Source organism: Macrobrachium nipponense, chromosome 11, assembly GCF_015104395.2.
Source record: "Macrobrachium nipponense isolate FS-2020 chromosome 11, ASM1510439v2, whole genome shotgun sequence".
In the NCBI taxonomy this organism is placed as follows: Eukaryota; Metazoa; Arthropoda; class Malacostraca; order Decapoda; family Palaemonidae; genus Macrobrachium; species Macrobrachium nipponense.
Window position 1 is genome coordinate 9,876,214 of NC_061087.1, and position 16,815 is coordinate 9,893,028.

Consider the following 16,815-nt stretch of genomic DNA (forward strand, 5'->3'; position numbering starts at 1 on the left):
CAGAGTTTTTCACAAAATCGTATCCTGACTGTTTACACAGTGTGCTACAGTCGACTGCCACAAATTTCTGTAAGAAAACATATTTGTGGCTTATTTTTCAGAGTATTACGATGTATTTTTTGTTGTGTTTTTGTTTTTGTGGTTGGTGTTGTGTTTCCCTTACGGCCTTTTCTTCGTAGGGTCAGAAATCTGAAAGACTAAGCATGTCATTGCTTTACTTCTAAGGCACCTCTGCGACTGCATGTTGACCTAGGGAGGTGAAAATATTTACCAGAGGGCTTGAGAGGCTAAAGTTTCTTTTACATAACTGCGCTTTTGGAGTTCATGTACGGAATTGCGGCGAAAGGGGTTTATGGTCCGTGTTGCCTATCTGACTCACTCACTCGCTCACTCACACACACTTATTGAAATTCGTTTTTTCGTTTGTATCGCCAAACATTTTTTATTTTTCCAGCTACTACAGAGTAAAATCCCCAAGGAATTGGAAATCAGTCATTAAATAAAAATCAAGTATTCTCTCCACAGGGCCTTTTGAGTGTAATAGAAAATCTTGAGGTTTGTGCCAACAAATACCCCTTATGATGGCATTCTTTCCTGATGGTGAAGTGGAAGGGGGAACACTTCATTTGAACACTGAAATGCATTAGGGTTAGCCTGAGTCGCCTTGGCCAGACACATTTTTTTTTTATTCATATGGGGGAGGGTGGAGTTGATTTTGCATGTATCATTAACTCCCCTGAGGTGGAAGGGATAAGTCTCTGACTCTTCCCTCCCTTCCTCCCCCACACACGTGGGTTTGAGGACGGAGGTACAGACCGCTGACAGGGAAATGTTAGAAGGTCATGACCTAGGTCGTGGGGCCAGGGCCTGAAGAGTGCGGGGTAAGTGTGGCATTGGAGCTAAATACACAAACGTGTGGTCTCACTGCCTGTCACTGGGATGGTGTTATGTTCTCACCTAAGATATTGCTATTTCTTGTTTTCCTTCCTTCAAAGGTATTGTTATTTCTTTTGTTTTGATTCTTGTTTCATTTGAAAGTAGCTAAGTAAAGCGTTTTTTAACATTTCATTTTTATCCAAAAATAGAAAAAATCGTACTTGAACGTACAGAGGTCTATGGCGGTTATTTTGAGCAGAGATGGTTCCGCATCCCCGTGTGTGTCATTTATTCTTTCTCGTGATATGTGATTGTATCGTTTGTGTGTGCATGTGTGCGTGGGCAATTAAGGTGCAGGCAGGTGGTGCGGCTGGAGCAACTGTCAACTTAGGAAGTTGTTAGTGGTTGTAGGCTCGGCTGAGCATCTGTTACACGGTATGACTCACTTGGCAAAAATCGCTCGCTTATTCTCACTCTCTCAAAGTCCCATTTGCCTGTTCTCTCTCTCTCTCTCTCTCTCTCTCTCTCTCTCTCTCTCTCTCTCTCTCTCTCTGTAAGCCCAATGTCAATGTTTAGGTAAACGTAAAAGGAATATTGTTAGCGTTTTTCCATCAAGACCGAAAACTTGGCTGCAAAGGAGTAATTATGGAAAATGAGTAAAAAAAAGAAAAAGAGAATTTCCCATTTTTTCGAAGATAAACTTCCTCGTTTTACTCTTATAAAGTAGTGACGAACTTTCCCTGATAAAAAAAAATATGAAAATGATTAATGATTTTTAAGCTGAGTTGAAGCAGTCTGTCTAGACTGTCCTGGAAAGAAAGGAAGCAAAGAAGAAAAAAAGTCTTTGGCTGGTCGACCAGCTCATTCCTGCCAAACCGGGCTGGTCGTTGTTCCCCGAGAATGTGAACCTTTGATGAGTCTTGACGTGTTGGATGATGGCTTCATCGGGAATTTCTTTTCTCCCCGTGTTTATTTTGATTGAATAATTACGGAGGGTAGGCGGAAGTCTGTTGATTATTAAATAGGAATGGATTTTTTTTAGTAGCGATGTCATTATTAACTTTGCATTCATAGACAAAAACCATAAACTCCCTTACAATGTCTCAACTCTGGGGAAAGCGTAACTAATATGAGAAAAGACTTTGGGAAATACAGTGAAAATAACTGACGAAATGAACTAGTATATACTTTATTCGCGGCAGATCATTTTTACTTGTGTTTCATTTGGGATGTTTTTGACAATTTCTGCGTGATTTATGTTTTGCTCAGGGGGGTTTTGGTTGATGGCTTCTTCCATATGATAAGAGCGTATGATTTAGTAATGATAAGGCTTTTAATGTATGTTATATATATTTGTCCGGGTGGTATAACTTTATTTTCAAAATTGTTGAAATTCTTTTTTGCCAACAGATACTTTGATCTTGTTGAAAACTTGCCATTTTATGCATTTTTAGACGACCAAATGATTGGTTCACTGAACTGTTCTTGGAAAGCGGCCACTTTAACGTGACAGAATTATTATGGGTTTATCAGGAGAGGGCCTCTACTTTTTAATGTTTTCGTTCTGGTCTTAGAGGGCTTGACAATGACGTCAAGTTTCCTCTTGGCAGGAGTGGCCTTTGTATATAAAGGGTTTTATCCTTTCGGATGAGCCAGATGCAAGTTCACTGGTCATTTCAACAACCTCAATACAAGGCACCTTGCATCCAAAGTCTTTAATCACTATTACACATAATTTCCGGATCCATGTAGGAAAGGGACCTCTGCGAGGTGGCCCAACCCCGTTCTTGGGTGAAACCATTAAAAATTGTGTTTTAGAGGTACATTCCATTCGTTATCTGATCTTGGCCTTTACCTGGCTAGCTGAATTATGTATTTAGGTTTTTAAAATGTCAAGCATTCAAGAGGACATGCAAAATGTCAACTTGCAAGTCAGGCGCCTTGAAAAATGGCAGGTTCCCTTGTAAGGAAAGCATGAAGAGAGCGAGTTGAAAGTAATGAAAGTGAACAATATTCTTCTGGTTTCATCTTCATTTTCTTCGTTATTTCTGACTGAATGAATTTTGAGAGAAGTGCATTGGTAATTGCTCTGCATTCGGAAATGTAGTTTGTAATATTGCCACGTAGACGCATACGTAATCAGGTGCTGACGACGCAGAGGTTGGTTTTCTGCCCATGCTTATTCGCTGTATACCATCCGGTAATTTTTAGAGGGAGATTAATTCCAGTCGCCTGTCCTTGGTTGGCGTTTATAATTGTGTGTGTGTGTGTGTGTGTATTATATATATTATATATATATATATATATATATATATATATATATACACGTGAGAGGTATTTTTAGGTCCCCCAGCTTTTGTTAATGAATATAGTGATTCTGTGAAATGAAAATTATTAGCGAAAAAAAAAAAAAAACGGGGTGAATTGGTAAGCTGTGAGGGAATTTCCGGCAGGTAACCGATTCACATCAGATGGATAACTGGTGGGGTCAGCGATGTTTGTGCAGCCCTGCACTTTTTATGAGCGCCGTGTCCCGCTCAGGTCTTTTAGGGTCACGTAGATCAAAGGTCGGGATCGGACGTTCGACTTACCTTTTGGTAATGTTTCTCTCCCACACGTTTGGTGTGTTGTAAGTAAACTTGTTTAATAGTCGTTGTCTTGTTGAAATTGGTTTGTATGATTTGATTTGCCCAAAAGTTCGTAGTGATTGTGCCTATGCACCTTATGTGTGTTTATCATACGGTTAATTCATATTTGCTGATCTGAATTTACGTAGGATAACTCATGCTCTAATGAAATACGTAGATATCTTGCTTCATGTAGTTTAATATTTTTCGTCAGTCACATTTCAATGACAAGGGCATGACTGTCTTGAATTTTGATAGAAACTTCCTTTATCCTAACTGTGTGTTTTTGAAAGTTGTAAAGCCGTGGTGTTTGTTATGTTATTCACCAAGGAATCTCATCTGTATGTTTGAAAAGAAATTAGCACAATTCGCGTTGATTATGGTATATTCTGTTAACTGTTAAGGAAGTAACCTACAAAGACAGAATTGCATTGTGTCATATCATGTCTTCGAGACCAATAAAACAAGCCAGCAACTGCATATGAAAATGTAAATAGCTTCTCTAGCCATTGAGTTTAAAAATGGAAATAACAGTATTTTGTATAGTATAATTTGTTTTATACAATTCCAGCATACTAGTATTAAAGAACAAGCAAGTGGGTGCCATTGGTGTGTGGTCTACAGGTCGTTCATATTTTGGGGTTAAATTCGTGCTTAAATTTTCGTGATTCGAGATGGAATCCGTTTTTACCGGACTTTAACCCCCATCTTGAGAAGTGAAATGCCCTTACTCCTTTTGACATCCTCTGATTTTCACTTGAAAACTAAATTTATCGAAGAAAGTACTTTGTCGGTAACCGACGTAGAATAAGCTGATATAAAGGCAGATTTCTTTAGAAGGGAATAAGCTATTTCTTGTAAGGAGAAGAGATCATTACCAAGTCTGTCTCGTTGTAATTAATCGGGAAAACTCATTTTCAGCTGGCCGTTGTTTTAAACTGGTCATAGAGGACTTCCTCGCCACAAGGGCTGGTGTCTCACAGGCTGCTGAATAGGATGCAGGTGCGGTTTCTAAGGAACCTGTTACCTGGGAAGCGAGGCTCCAGCTAGCCACTTCTGTCTCCTGCAGTTGGTGATCCTGTGTTATAAAGATTCGTCTACCTGATTTTTATAGGCACTTTTGCTATCGAAAGGGGTTTTACAGCCACAGAAGGATTATATGTGCACTTTTTTTTATTGAAGTCCCCATATGATTGTATTTCTATTCGGCGTTAATTAAGCTGTTTTCATAAGAGTTGTAGATCGATAAAGTACAACAAAGTTGGCGCTGCTAAGTTTTTACCGCATTTGATCTAGTGAATCGTGTGTATTTCTCTTGAAGTAGGATAAATGGCTTCATGTGCATAAATAGTCTCATCAGCAACTTCACGAACTCTTCTACACGCAGTGCGCCATTCACCTTTATTTTACAAGCACTCTCGCTCTCTCTGAGTACCAAGTCCCATTAATAATGGCTCTTATTGTCCATTTTCAGTCCATTTATGTAGTCTTAGGTATTCATCCTCGACTATATTCTATCACTTTCGAATTATATATATATATATATATATATATATATATATATATATATATATATATATGTATATATATATGTGTATGTGTATGTGTATGTGTATGTGTGTGTGTGTGTGTGTGTGTGTGTGTGTGTGTGTGTGTTCACATATACGTAGGGGAATGGATCTCACAAGTTTTTGCACTTTGTGGCATGTCATGGTGGCTAGGAGAAACGTGTTTTTCTTTCGTGAGATTGATGGCGATATCATTGAGATGAGATTATTGTCGCACAGCATCTTTTGACGGGTCATCCGTCTCTGGACAAGTGCGTGCAAAGAATAATGGGCCAGACGAATGTTATGTTTGTCGACGGTTTTGTTCTTTGTGGAGCATCATCGTTTACAGTCCGGTTTAGTGTTTGGTGGGGGCTGGATGGATGAGGAAATTGCATGCGCGAATAAGGCACTGGAAGAAGCACCAGTAAGATTAATTTAAGACGCATTTGATGATTAGTGGGAATCCCGAAGGGTTTTGGCGGGTTTGGGGAGGGGGGCGGGTTGACGTTAATGCAGTCAATGCACCTCCCAGGGGGCCACTGTAGGTTCTTTGCAGCGTCCCCTCGCCCCCGAGCTGCAACCCCTTTCTTTCCTTTGACTGTACCTCCATTCATAGTAGCTTTCTTCCATCTTGCTAGCCACCCTCTCCTGTTAATTGCTTCATAGTGCAACTGCGAGGTTTCCTTTCTGTTACACTTTCGAATCTTCTTACTGTTAATTTCCGTTTCAGTGCTGAGTGACCTCATTGGTCCCAGCGCTTGTCCTTTGTCTTAAACTCTGTATTCCATTCCATTCCATTCTTATTCCGATTAGTGGGACGAACGAAGATAGTCGCAAATAGTAAAATGAATTGCAAGTGGATAAAAAGAAAAAAAAACGTTAACTTTGGGCATAGACGGACACAAAGACGCGTTTAAGGAAAATTTGGGAAAGGACAGAAACGTATTCGCACAATTCTGAGATCACCCCTGGGAAAGTCTGGCAAAGAGGACGTGGATGTCATCACCCTGATTGCCGTTTCCTTAGAGCCGAAGTGATTACGAGTGTCTCGTTTCGTTCGTTCTGGGGTATTAGGGTCGCATCTGTGTCGCAGGTCTTGGCTGCGTCAACATCTCGAATTTCTGTTGAATTTGCCCTTCTTGACTTTGCAATATGTCATTTGAATCTCTCTCTCTCTCTCTCTTCTCTCTCTCTCTCTCTCTCTCTCTCTCTCTCTCTCTGAATGAAAGTTTTTTCATTTCTCCGTGATTTTATTAATAATTCCTTTTATTTTCAGGTTGGTGGCGAGGCCGTTGTTCTATTACCATAGATCGAATAAATATAAGTAAGTAGCATAATGTGATGGTTGAAGAATACCTTTGCAACAGGCAATGAACTTCTTTTAATATGCTGTGTATCATTTCGTTGTGGTTTTTGCAAATAGATGTTTGTAAGGGACTCGGGTTCGGTGATCATAGGGCTAACTTGTAAATGCTTAGAAATAATGAAGTTTCTGATAAGTGCAGAGATTAAACTGTTGGTAAATATATCAAAGGGGAATTTTTCGAAAAAAAAAAAAAATCACGTCTCTAAAGATCTCGCTCATTAATAACCCAGACCTCCTATCGCTTAATATAATGAAGCTTGTAAATGTATGATCAGTTTACATGTATGTAAATGGGAGGTCCCCTTTGCCTCGCTTCATTAATAACCACACCCAACTTGGCGTCACTGGCCTACGGTTCTCTTTCCCCCCATCCCACCCCACCCAACCAAGTCCATCCCCCCCCCCCTCCAACCCGTCCTCAGAGGGTCGTTTGCTCTAATGCTTAAAAGCTTGTTTGGGTTTCTTCAGGGTTTATAGACTTGGATACCCAATGCTTCGCTTGATCCTCGAGTTTGCGTTCTCTCTCTCTCTCTCTCTCTCTCTCTCTCTCTCTCTCTCTCTCTCTCTCTCTCTGGAGTTGCTTCTAACCTGTGGGTGGAATTGTGTTCCTCGTTTTGTTGAGCTATCCCAAATCAGACAGTGCACATATTTAGATGTAAGTTAGACAGGTTCCTTGATATCCTGTCTGATAGGCCACGATACAGTGCAACCGGTAACGCCAGCGAGCCCAATATGGGCAGTAATTCTGACTTGACCTGACAGCTTGTGTACAATCCGGCAGTCAGGGCTAACATCATTGCCTTTAGAAACTACGAGTAGTAATTGCAGTATCTATTTCTATATCTATCTATCTATCTCTATCTGTCTATGTTGTATATACATATATTATATTTTTATGTGCATATATATATAAATACATATATGGTATAGTATTATTATTGTTGTTATTATCAATACGTGTTTACTTGTTAGTTTTTAAAGGAAAGGTAAGTCCAGCAAAATGACCTCTTGATTTTCAATATGGCGTGGCGAATGAAACTGGCAGGACTCCTGAGTCGTCCTAATCGTGATACCCGAGGGGCAAAGCCTTTGAAGCCCTTCGTGATGTAGATCCCCCAAGTAGAGGTTTCATGGAGCGATCCTCGGTGTCCCTCGCGAAGTCAGTCTTCTGCAGATCTGGGGTGCATGAACTAACCCCACCCCTCCCCCTCCTCCCTCCCTTCCCTTCCTCCTCCCTCTTCCCTCCCTCCGCTCCTTTCCCTTCCCTCTTCCTCTTCCCTTCCTTCCCTCCAATCCCTCTTCCCTCCTCCCTCCTCCCGCTCCTCCCTCTTTCCTCCCTCCCTCCTCCCTATACATGGAGAGTTCTGCACTTCAGTTGTCTATACCCAAACACTAGTGTTGATCTGTGTATGTGTGTGTGTGTATATATATATGCATATATAGGCTTTATATATGTTTGTGCATGTATGTATGTATATATATGTATAGAGGAGAGAGAGAGAGAGAGAGAGAGAGAGATAGAGAGAGAGAGAGGAGAGACGGGAAGAGAGTTGCGAGAGAGAGAGAGAGAAGATCACGCCAATATTCAAACGCGATTGAAATTTACCGCATATGCCAGTAAACGCTTGAAAATCTCCCAAATCTCAGCAGGGTTTAAAAAAAAATCCCCTTTGGTTGCATCTCATAAATAGTCGCATTCATTAACCCAAGTAATTGGAGGATGAGGCGTGGAAAAATGCGTTAATGGATGCTGTAATTGAGTTTGTTGGCATGATTCGATTCAATCCTTGTTTCTTATGTAAGGGCCTATTACTGAAGGATGGATGTCAGCAGGTGATGGTGAATATATTAATATGTATAAGCACGGAATGTACGTCGCAGCTTTATGTCATTGGGTCTATTTGATTGCTGCACCTTATGGCGAGGAAGGCGTTTATTATTATTATTATTATTATTATTATTATTATTATTATTATTCCGAATAAATTGTGCTGAATGATGATATAACAATGGTTTGCAGGTTATCATCCAAAGTGCAGTGACATAGGATGGCCCTTTTAAGAGGAAAATTTCCTCGTTAAAGACATAAGCGAACATTAATACTTTTGCACCAGTTTATCTTCATGATAGGATGGATTTTATTTGTATTGAAACCCTGGGTATCTATCTACTTGGTTTAATGCACATTATTTACATATATAACCCTACTTTATTTAACAGTGTCTGTCTTCTCTCTCCCTTTTCGTTCAGTTTGAAGAGTAGTAGTGGCATTGACACAAGAAACAAGTAAAAAGCTCCCAACCACCTTCGAGAGTTCAAACAAAGATATTTATATATTTGGGATGGTTGCACCGTTGACATTTAAACCGTGATTGATACCGTTCATGCAAATATTGCTCAAATATCCTTTTACGGACACCGACATGCAAGGGTAGACTGGATGTTTATATTAAACTTAATAAGCTCTCATTTATATCTCAGACTGTCGTCTGTGTTTGGTTGTGTGCCTTAGCCGAGAGTTTGTTATGTTTAGGAAGAAGTGAGTTATTTGTCAGGTCTCTGGGAGTGAGCAGTTGCGAAATGCACTTTAAGGAGGCAGCTTCATCTTTTTCTGTTTCGCATTTTGAAATTTAAATTTCGTATTTTGAAATTTAAATTTCGTATTTTGAAATTTAAATTTTGTATTTCGAAATTTAATTTTCATATTTGATTTAAATTTCATCACTTTTGAAATAAATTTGATGGATTTGATCGTTTTTTTGAAATTTAAATTTAAATTTCGTATTTTGAAATTTAAATTTCGTATTTTGAAATTTATATTTCGTATTTTGAATGGCCCACGAATTCTACTGTGCAGGTGATTAGTTTTGTTAGGTTTACATGTGTGTTGTTTCCCGTAGGGCTTTAGTGCTGTCAGTGGTGCACTGTTGGTGTTACCTTACGGGTCTTTGCAGCGTCCCTTCGGCTCCTAGCTGCAACCTCTTCCATTTCTTTTACTGTACTTCCGCTTATAATTTTTTCCTTCCATGTTACTTTCCATCCTTTGTTAACAGTTGATTCATAGTGCATCTGCGAAGTTTTCATCCTATACCATTTAAACATCCTTGGCTCTCAGTTTCCCTTTCAGCGCTGAATGATCCCATAGTTTCCAGCTCTTGGCCTTTGGCGTAGATTTTACATTCTGTTCTACTCTACATACGTGTTCATGTTCATATATATATATATATACATGCATGTGTTAATAAAGACGCCAAAATTCCTGTCGAGAGAATGGCGGCACATTTCTCGAACGAGTCGAAAGCAATTGCCTTAAAAGGACTCGTCTTGGCAGAATCGGAGTCAACGATGCATTTAAATGAGGTCGCGATTAAAAGACAGGAATTGCTAACTGCCCCTACCGCTTGTAACTGTTGTCTCTTCAACGGTTGTTCTGCGTTAAATGATCCTGGAAATTGACCTGACCTGCATATAAATTGCTGAGAGATCGACCAGACCTGTCCACCCAGGAATCCGGTTCTGTTTAGAATTGATGGAGATCCTATGTATGACAAATGACGCTGAAGATGCTTGTTTCCTTTCTCGTGCTTAGATTTTATGGAGAATTTGCTAGGGACCGCCAGGTTTTTTGGTTCAGCTTTTATCTTTCTTATTTCTCTCTCTATCAGGTTTTGGATGATTAGTAATCCTTTTTTTTATGTCCGTCTTCAAATGATTGATCATATATTTTCAAGTATTCCTTTGGAGTTATTTAAAAAAAAAAACAAAAAATTATTTTGGGGGGAGGTTTTCCCATTATTAAGTTTTTCAATACTTTGTCCTCGATGGATCTTATTATGAAGACAGTGCGGGATGTGCTTATTTATCCACTGACGAGTCTGGAGAAAAGTCATTAGATCATGGTATCAATATGAACAGAGAGTCTTGCATTTTAATTATTAAGAGGATGAAGTCTTTCTGAAATGTCGTCTTCAAGGAAACACTATGATTTTCTCTCTCTCTCTCTCTCTCTCTCTCTCTCTCTCTCTCTCTCTCTCTCTCTCTCTCTCTCAGCGGTATATGTCACGATAAGTTTATTAGGTGAATGGTGACATGCCAAGGGCGGGCAGTTGTCAAGGGAGTCTTGTGTGTACCTCTAGAGACAGCAAAAGTCTGAGTGATTCTTTGGCGTATGGTACTGCATTCATTTCCATGAGAAATTGCGTTTATGAATTTAACCTACTTATAAGTGTGGAGGTGGGCAAGAGGTCTGATTTGAAAGCGTTTGGAGATACAAGTGTCAAAACCTCCCCTGACCATCTCTTTACGGCTTAGTTAATCTGTTACAGGCAGCCGGCGTTTGAAATTGTTTATGTTGATAAAGTAATTTGGCTGAGTTCACCAGTGGCTGGAGTTGATCTGATTCAATATTTAACCTTCTTGAATGTCATGGTAAGAGATAGTCAGTTATTGTGAAATCTTGCTAAACTCCACCACTTACAATTTTGATGTACTTAATTGAATGAAGGTAGGATCGGGAGGTGTTGGGGCGGGTGGTTGGTATAGATGGGAGAGGAGAAAGATGATGTGGTATGGACAGGGGAGGATAGGGGATGGGTACCGTGGATGGGTGAGGGGAAGGGAGAAGTGTTCATGGGCAAAGTGGTGCAATGTAGGTCAGCAGCCACTTCAGGATCATCCCTGGGAGAGAAGCAAGTCATTTGTTATTCTCTTTAAGTGTGTTTGTGTGCACATGGGTGTGTGTTTTGAGGAGTAGGGTTCAAAAGTTGAATTCCACAGAGATGAAGTTCAGCGAGATGAGTCTCTCTCTCTCTCTCTCTCTCTCTCTCTCTCTCTCTCTCTCTCTCTCTCTCTCTCTCTCTCTCTCTCTCGTATTTTTTAGAGCGATATCCTCACCGACCTACGCTGCCCGCCCAAGTTACAAAAGCAGAAATGGAAGCAAAACGAATCTTGTTAGATTTCTCGGCAGTTGCGTAATTTTTCCTTCATGGCTCCTCAGGAAATGCTAAAATAGTGGTGACGAGAGTCGAGTTTTCGTAGTTGCTTCAGGAGCAGTTCTTATTATCTCTGGATTTTTATTGTTCCCCCTTTGAGTACTGTAATTAGAACGGATATGCTATGTAGGTATTTCTGTCAGTATGGGACCAGAAATCACGATCTCAAATTCGGAGGGAGAAATGAGGTCTTTATTGCGGTGTTGGGTTAGTTCCATCGAGTCCAACCAAATTTGAAGCTCGAAAAAGTTCCTTGACCGAAAAGTGTCGTAAGACCCATTAATCCTGAAAAATGCTGAAAATACCGGAGAGAGGGGAGTGAGCGAGCTCGAGCAGCGGTGGAGGGAAGAGGGGAGAGCGAGAAATGTGAGGGTCGTTGATGAAGGGGTTCTCGCTGTTGGCAGTCCAAGTGGCACTCGGCACAAGACGACCAGGGAAGTTTGGGAGGAAAGCGAGGTGGGTGGTGGTCCTTGCGTATCGATCATTTTGGCTCATTACTCTCACAAGTATGTTCTCTTCGAAAGGATTTCCGTCTTTTTGTTAAGGATCTCTCTCTCTCTCTCTCTCTCTCTCTCTCTCTCTCTCTCTCTCTCTCTCTCTCTCTCTGTGAAAGCTCGTTGATCCCACACCAGTGTTTACTTCTCGAATCGGACGAATAGGGACGGATGGTAACGATTTGAACGCCAGTATGCTTTTGTTGACTGGAGCATTAATTTTAATACTAGGTTGTGAGTTGGTTATTGTTTGTCGTATCTGGGCTGTAGATAGAGATGGAGTCTTCATTTCTCCATCATCAATGCATACCATCAAAAGGGGGTAATCTTCAGAGTACCTCATGCTGCTGAGCGGAACTATTCCCAAAATGTTCAGAGCCAAACAATGGAATTCATAATCGGTAGAGGAAAAAAACCTTTTAAGTGAGAGCAGAATTTTTTCAGATACAATATGGAATTGCACATTAATTGCTTATTGGCTTATTAACGTTATAAATGTAAAGATTAGCATATTTCTGAAAGGTAGCGAAAGATGTAAATGTGTGTTCTAGGATTTTGTTTATAGTAGAAGAAATTTGAAAAATCACTGGAAAGAAGACATTTTGGTCATTTGATGTTTCATGTGTTGTTTGTCCATCAGCTTTCTCTCTAAGATTTTCCCTTTTGTCCAAGTTTGACCGTTATCTTCATTATGATTATTTTTATTTTCCTTTTAGGCTTTTCATTGTTTTAAGGAAGTTTCATGTAAAGGTAATTCAAGTGTCGGTAGGATGTACACCCCCCCCCCCCCCTCTCTCTCTCTCTCTCTCTCTCTCTCTCTCTCCTCTCTCTCTCTCTCTCTCTCGGGGGAAAGAATGAGTAAAAACGGTGACGTAAGAATTTAGTTTGAGGATTCGGATTCCCTGACATTCTGGGGCGTTGCCAGTTTGTCTAGTGAAGGCTGAAGAAAGTCTCGTATTCATTGTGTAGAGTATAATTCATCAACTTAGGGTTTGGGATGGTACTTGAATCTCATTATCCATCCAGACGGGGGAACATTGAAAATAACACTTACCAATGAGATTTTTAGGAAGGCCCATTTGGGGCGGGTCAGACTGGTGCCGCACTGTCTGCTGGGGACGTCTGGAGACGGCCCTCCTCCTTGGTGGAATATGAAGGCTCAGTTTGGCACGAGACTGGAAGTCTCTCTCTCTCTCTCTCTCTCTCTCTCTCTCTCTCTCTCTCTCTCTCTCTCTCTCTCAAGGGGTGTTGAATATGCCATACATTTTTACAGTATACTCTCGCTCCAGTTGACTGAATTGAGTTACGTGTCATAAAGTGGAATGAGGTCGTATCAATAAAGTATAGTATTTTGCTCTTACTTCTTTTTTTAGGTTAATGTTAACAGGTCATTGGTACCATTTGTTCAGGCCTTTCGTGTCGGACTTTCGAAAGGGTGCCACTCGGTCTATAATTTGTCTTGGGTGTCTAGGTTTGTCTGGTGGCGTTTGTCTGAGCAAATCGATTGCACGAAATTTAGGACAAGCGACGGAAGTCCGCCATACTGAGGCTAGGTCAAACAAACTCACGTTATTCAGTACTGCATTTCTTTGATGTTTTGCTTCTTTCTATCATTATTTCCTGACCTAAATATCACCATAACAAGAGTTAATTCTATCTCCCTGATGTGCATATTGTTATTTATTCAGGCTTAATTTCTAAGGTTGTTTATTGTTAGTGTTCTCATAAAAGAGAATGCTCTGCCATGTTGACAAGCTCAATTTTCCATAAAAGAGAATTGCTCTGCCATTTTGACAAGCTCAATTTCGTGCAGGATACTGTAATCAGCTCGGTGATCTGATGAAACTATTTTAATAATAATATTAATAATAAATCCATATACTTGCAAGATCACTGACAAATGCAAGCTTGAGAGACAAAGGCATTGCACAATCGTTGAAAACACATACTTTTCGATAACGCATTCTGTATCTCATTCAGATTACAACATGACTGTCTATATGTTTTTTTGCAACCTGTCGTTATCAATGACTTTATCAATGTTATCGTTGTAACAGGAAGTAACCTGTTACTGTTGTCAGAAAGGAATTAATTTGATGTATTTGCAAGCTGCTGATATCTGAGAGGATCCTTATTTTGTGTAGGAGCCGCCTTATCTTTTGGTCATCGACGTTTGTGATAAAGATACAGTGAAAAACCAGTTCACTTCATACGGTCATCGTGATGAGTCATTGTTGGGCAAGACGTACTATAGTCAGTTGTGATTTCCCTTGGGTGTCAGTTATTCTTATAATGTATGAATTCGAAATATTCATTCATGACTGTTCAGGACTTCCACTGCACTTCTCTCTCATTTCCAGCCTTGCGCGCGCGTGCACACACACACACACACACACACACACGTCATTTCTTTAACAATACTGCCAGTCCATATCTCCAGGACATTGGGTCGTCCACAACCCTTCCTGACAGGTCTTCCGGATGACCAGCCGCTTTCATCGACTCATCCTTTCGCTGTTGCTTCACAGTCAAGACATTTTTTGCTGACCATTTGTTGCCACAGCAAATCGCGACCTTCTTTCCCTTTCAGACCTCCATATATAGTATGTAGTTCATCTAGATCATTTTCGTCTTTTGGATTTCTTTCAGACCTCATAATAATTATACATTGCATCCAGAGCTTTTTCAGGTTTTATTGTTTCTTATTGTTCTTATTTTATGCCTAGATCAAGGGTTAATTTGTACTTTATGGCCATAAAGGATTTTCTGGGCGATTTTGCAAAGTTTATTAGCGAAGTTAATACTATTTATTGTATTCGAGTTCTTTTGCAAAAACAAAGTTAGTGGAAGAAATTGCTCTAAAAACCCCATTTTGGGGTGGACGAGCGCTCATCCTTTTGGATCAGTTGGCACTGAGAGTAGTTTCACGTTAGAGTCTGACAGCTTGCAGGTATATATCCCAGGTATGTTTAGTTTTGTGAAAAGGAATCACTTACGGGAATGATCCCTAATATTTCGAGCATTGTGGTATCGTTCATTTGACCCAGTGAGCACTGGAGACTGAATGGTCCCATGAGGTTTTTTCCCTTAAAGTGGCACGCTCGAGAGAGAGAGAGAGAGAGAGAGAGAGAGAGAGAGAGAGAGAGAGAGAGAGAGAGAGAGACGCCTTTGTGCAAGCAGGCAGACAAGCACAGAAGCACTAGGATGCAGAGTACGAAGAGAGAAGAGAGGGAGAGGACGCGGAAGGTACAGAATCATGCAATATTCTAACCCGTGTGGATAGCACTTCCTATCCGCTCTTTTCGACATCGGGTGCCCCGTTTCGCTTGTATTTTGGAGGTGGGCGGTTGTTGGCGTCATGGAAGGAGCTAGCAAGCTTCAGTTCTGGTCTCGTGTTATCGCACTCCTGAAACTGCAGCAAGTTTGCCTGTTGTTCGTTAAATCATGCACGATTTTCTTCCTACTCTGGTGTTTTCTTGTAGGTGGATTAGTTTTGGATTGTTTCGATTTTTAATATTTTCGGGGGTTGTTATCTAGGACTAATACTTCTTGGTGGACGTTCTCTTATGGTATTTACGGTCTTTTGTTTGATTTTACGGTCATCCCCAACGTGCCTTGTACTGAACACGTCGCAAAGGTGGACACATACCCGCTTAAATTTAACCCTTATGGTTTCAATCTAGGAAAGATCCGATTTTTTTTTTTTTTTTAGCTCGTTATATCCTCTCCTCCTGGATCCTGTCGTCGTGGATAGGACCAACGATAGGACTCGGGATAGGAAAAGAATAGGCGATAGGAGACGAGGAGACGGGGCGGGGTTTTTGTCGGTGACTGAGCTGTCTGGGAGGGCCGCTATCGATCATCGGGAAGGAGGGGGAGGGGAAGGGGGTCGATGAGGGGAGGGTTATACCTAGTCGGGGCGATAGTCTCCTCCTCGACATGGTCTGTCTCTGGATATTTGGTCTCTCTCTCTCTGTATGCCATCTAGTACTAGGTACTTTCCCCCTTCGCTGTCCTCGTGTTGCTCAGAATGCCATTAACCAGTTATTATTCCCTCCTTTGTTTACTTCATCCTCTCTCTCTCCTCTCTCCTCCCTCCATGCTCCTTTATCCCTTAAGGACTCGGATTGAAAATTAACCTGTTGAGGGATCGCTTTGGGAACGTCCAGCTTGACAAAGCTCACCTCTGTGGAGGCCCTCCCGGGACAAACGGGTTTGAAGAAGGCTTTGTTTTGTGGTTTATGCGTCGAATTTGAAAGTTGGCAGGAAGTTCTTTTGTTTGTTCCCTACCCCTTATTTATTTGCTTTTTTCTTTTACGAAAACGGACTTCTTTAATTGAATTGTTTTAACCCCCCCCCTCCCTCTCTCTCTCTCTCTCTCTCTCTCTCTCTCTCTCTCTCTCTCTCTCTCTCTCTCTCTCTCTCTCTATATATATATATATAATATATATATATATATAATATATATATATATATATATATATATCGATATATGATGCGGTGTGTGTATGTATATGTGTTCGCGCGCATGCGTGCGTGCTGGTGCACTCGGTAAATAAGCGCGTTCCCTGTTTAATAATATTTAGTTCTTTGCTATTAATTATAGACCTTGCAGTGCTTTTCAACACGCTCGCGTTGACTTAAATGGCCGAAGCCAACACGTGCGTAGAAGCCTTCACGTCAAGTGGGTCTCGTTTTTTCCCCTCCCCTCCCCCCTCCTCGAAAAATACTAAACCCTCCACACCATCCCTCACCCTGTAGTATTCCGCCGGATCTGGATATCGATCCGTTTTGTGCTGGCGTCACCGAGGTTATATAAAATAGACACGCGCCGTGAGAGAACTTGACCGGTTGGTGTATGTCTGCTTCAGTTTCATTTCATATTCCAGACTAAAGTAGAAGAAATTGGGC

General features: G+C 40.8%; 1 protein-coding gene across 14 annotated transcripts in view; it reads left to right on the forward strand.

Annotated features, from left to right (window-relative positions):
- LOC135220183 (protein hu-li tai shao-like) overlaps window positions 1-16,815 on the forward strand; it is a 211,276-nt gene that overhangs the window by 78,115 nt on the left and 116,346 nt on the right. For 2 of the 14 annotated variants that reach the window (XM_064257588.1, XM_064257601.1), the window contains one exon: window positions 6,330-6,377. The exons of the other annotated variants lie outside the window; for them this stretch is intronic. The gene's annotated coding sequence lies outside the window, so the exon portion shown is untranslated. The remainder of the gene's footprint in view (window positions 1-6,329; window positions 6,378-16,815) is intronic. 14 annotated transcript variants of the gene reach the window in all.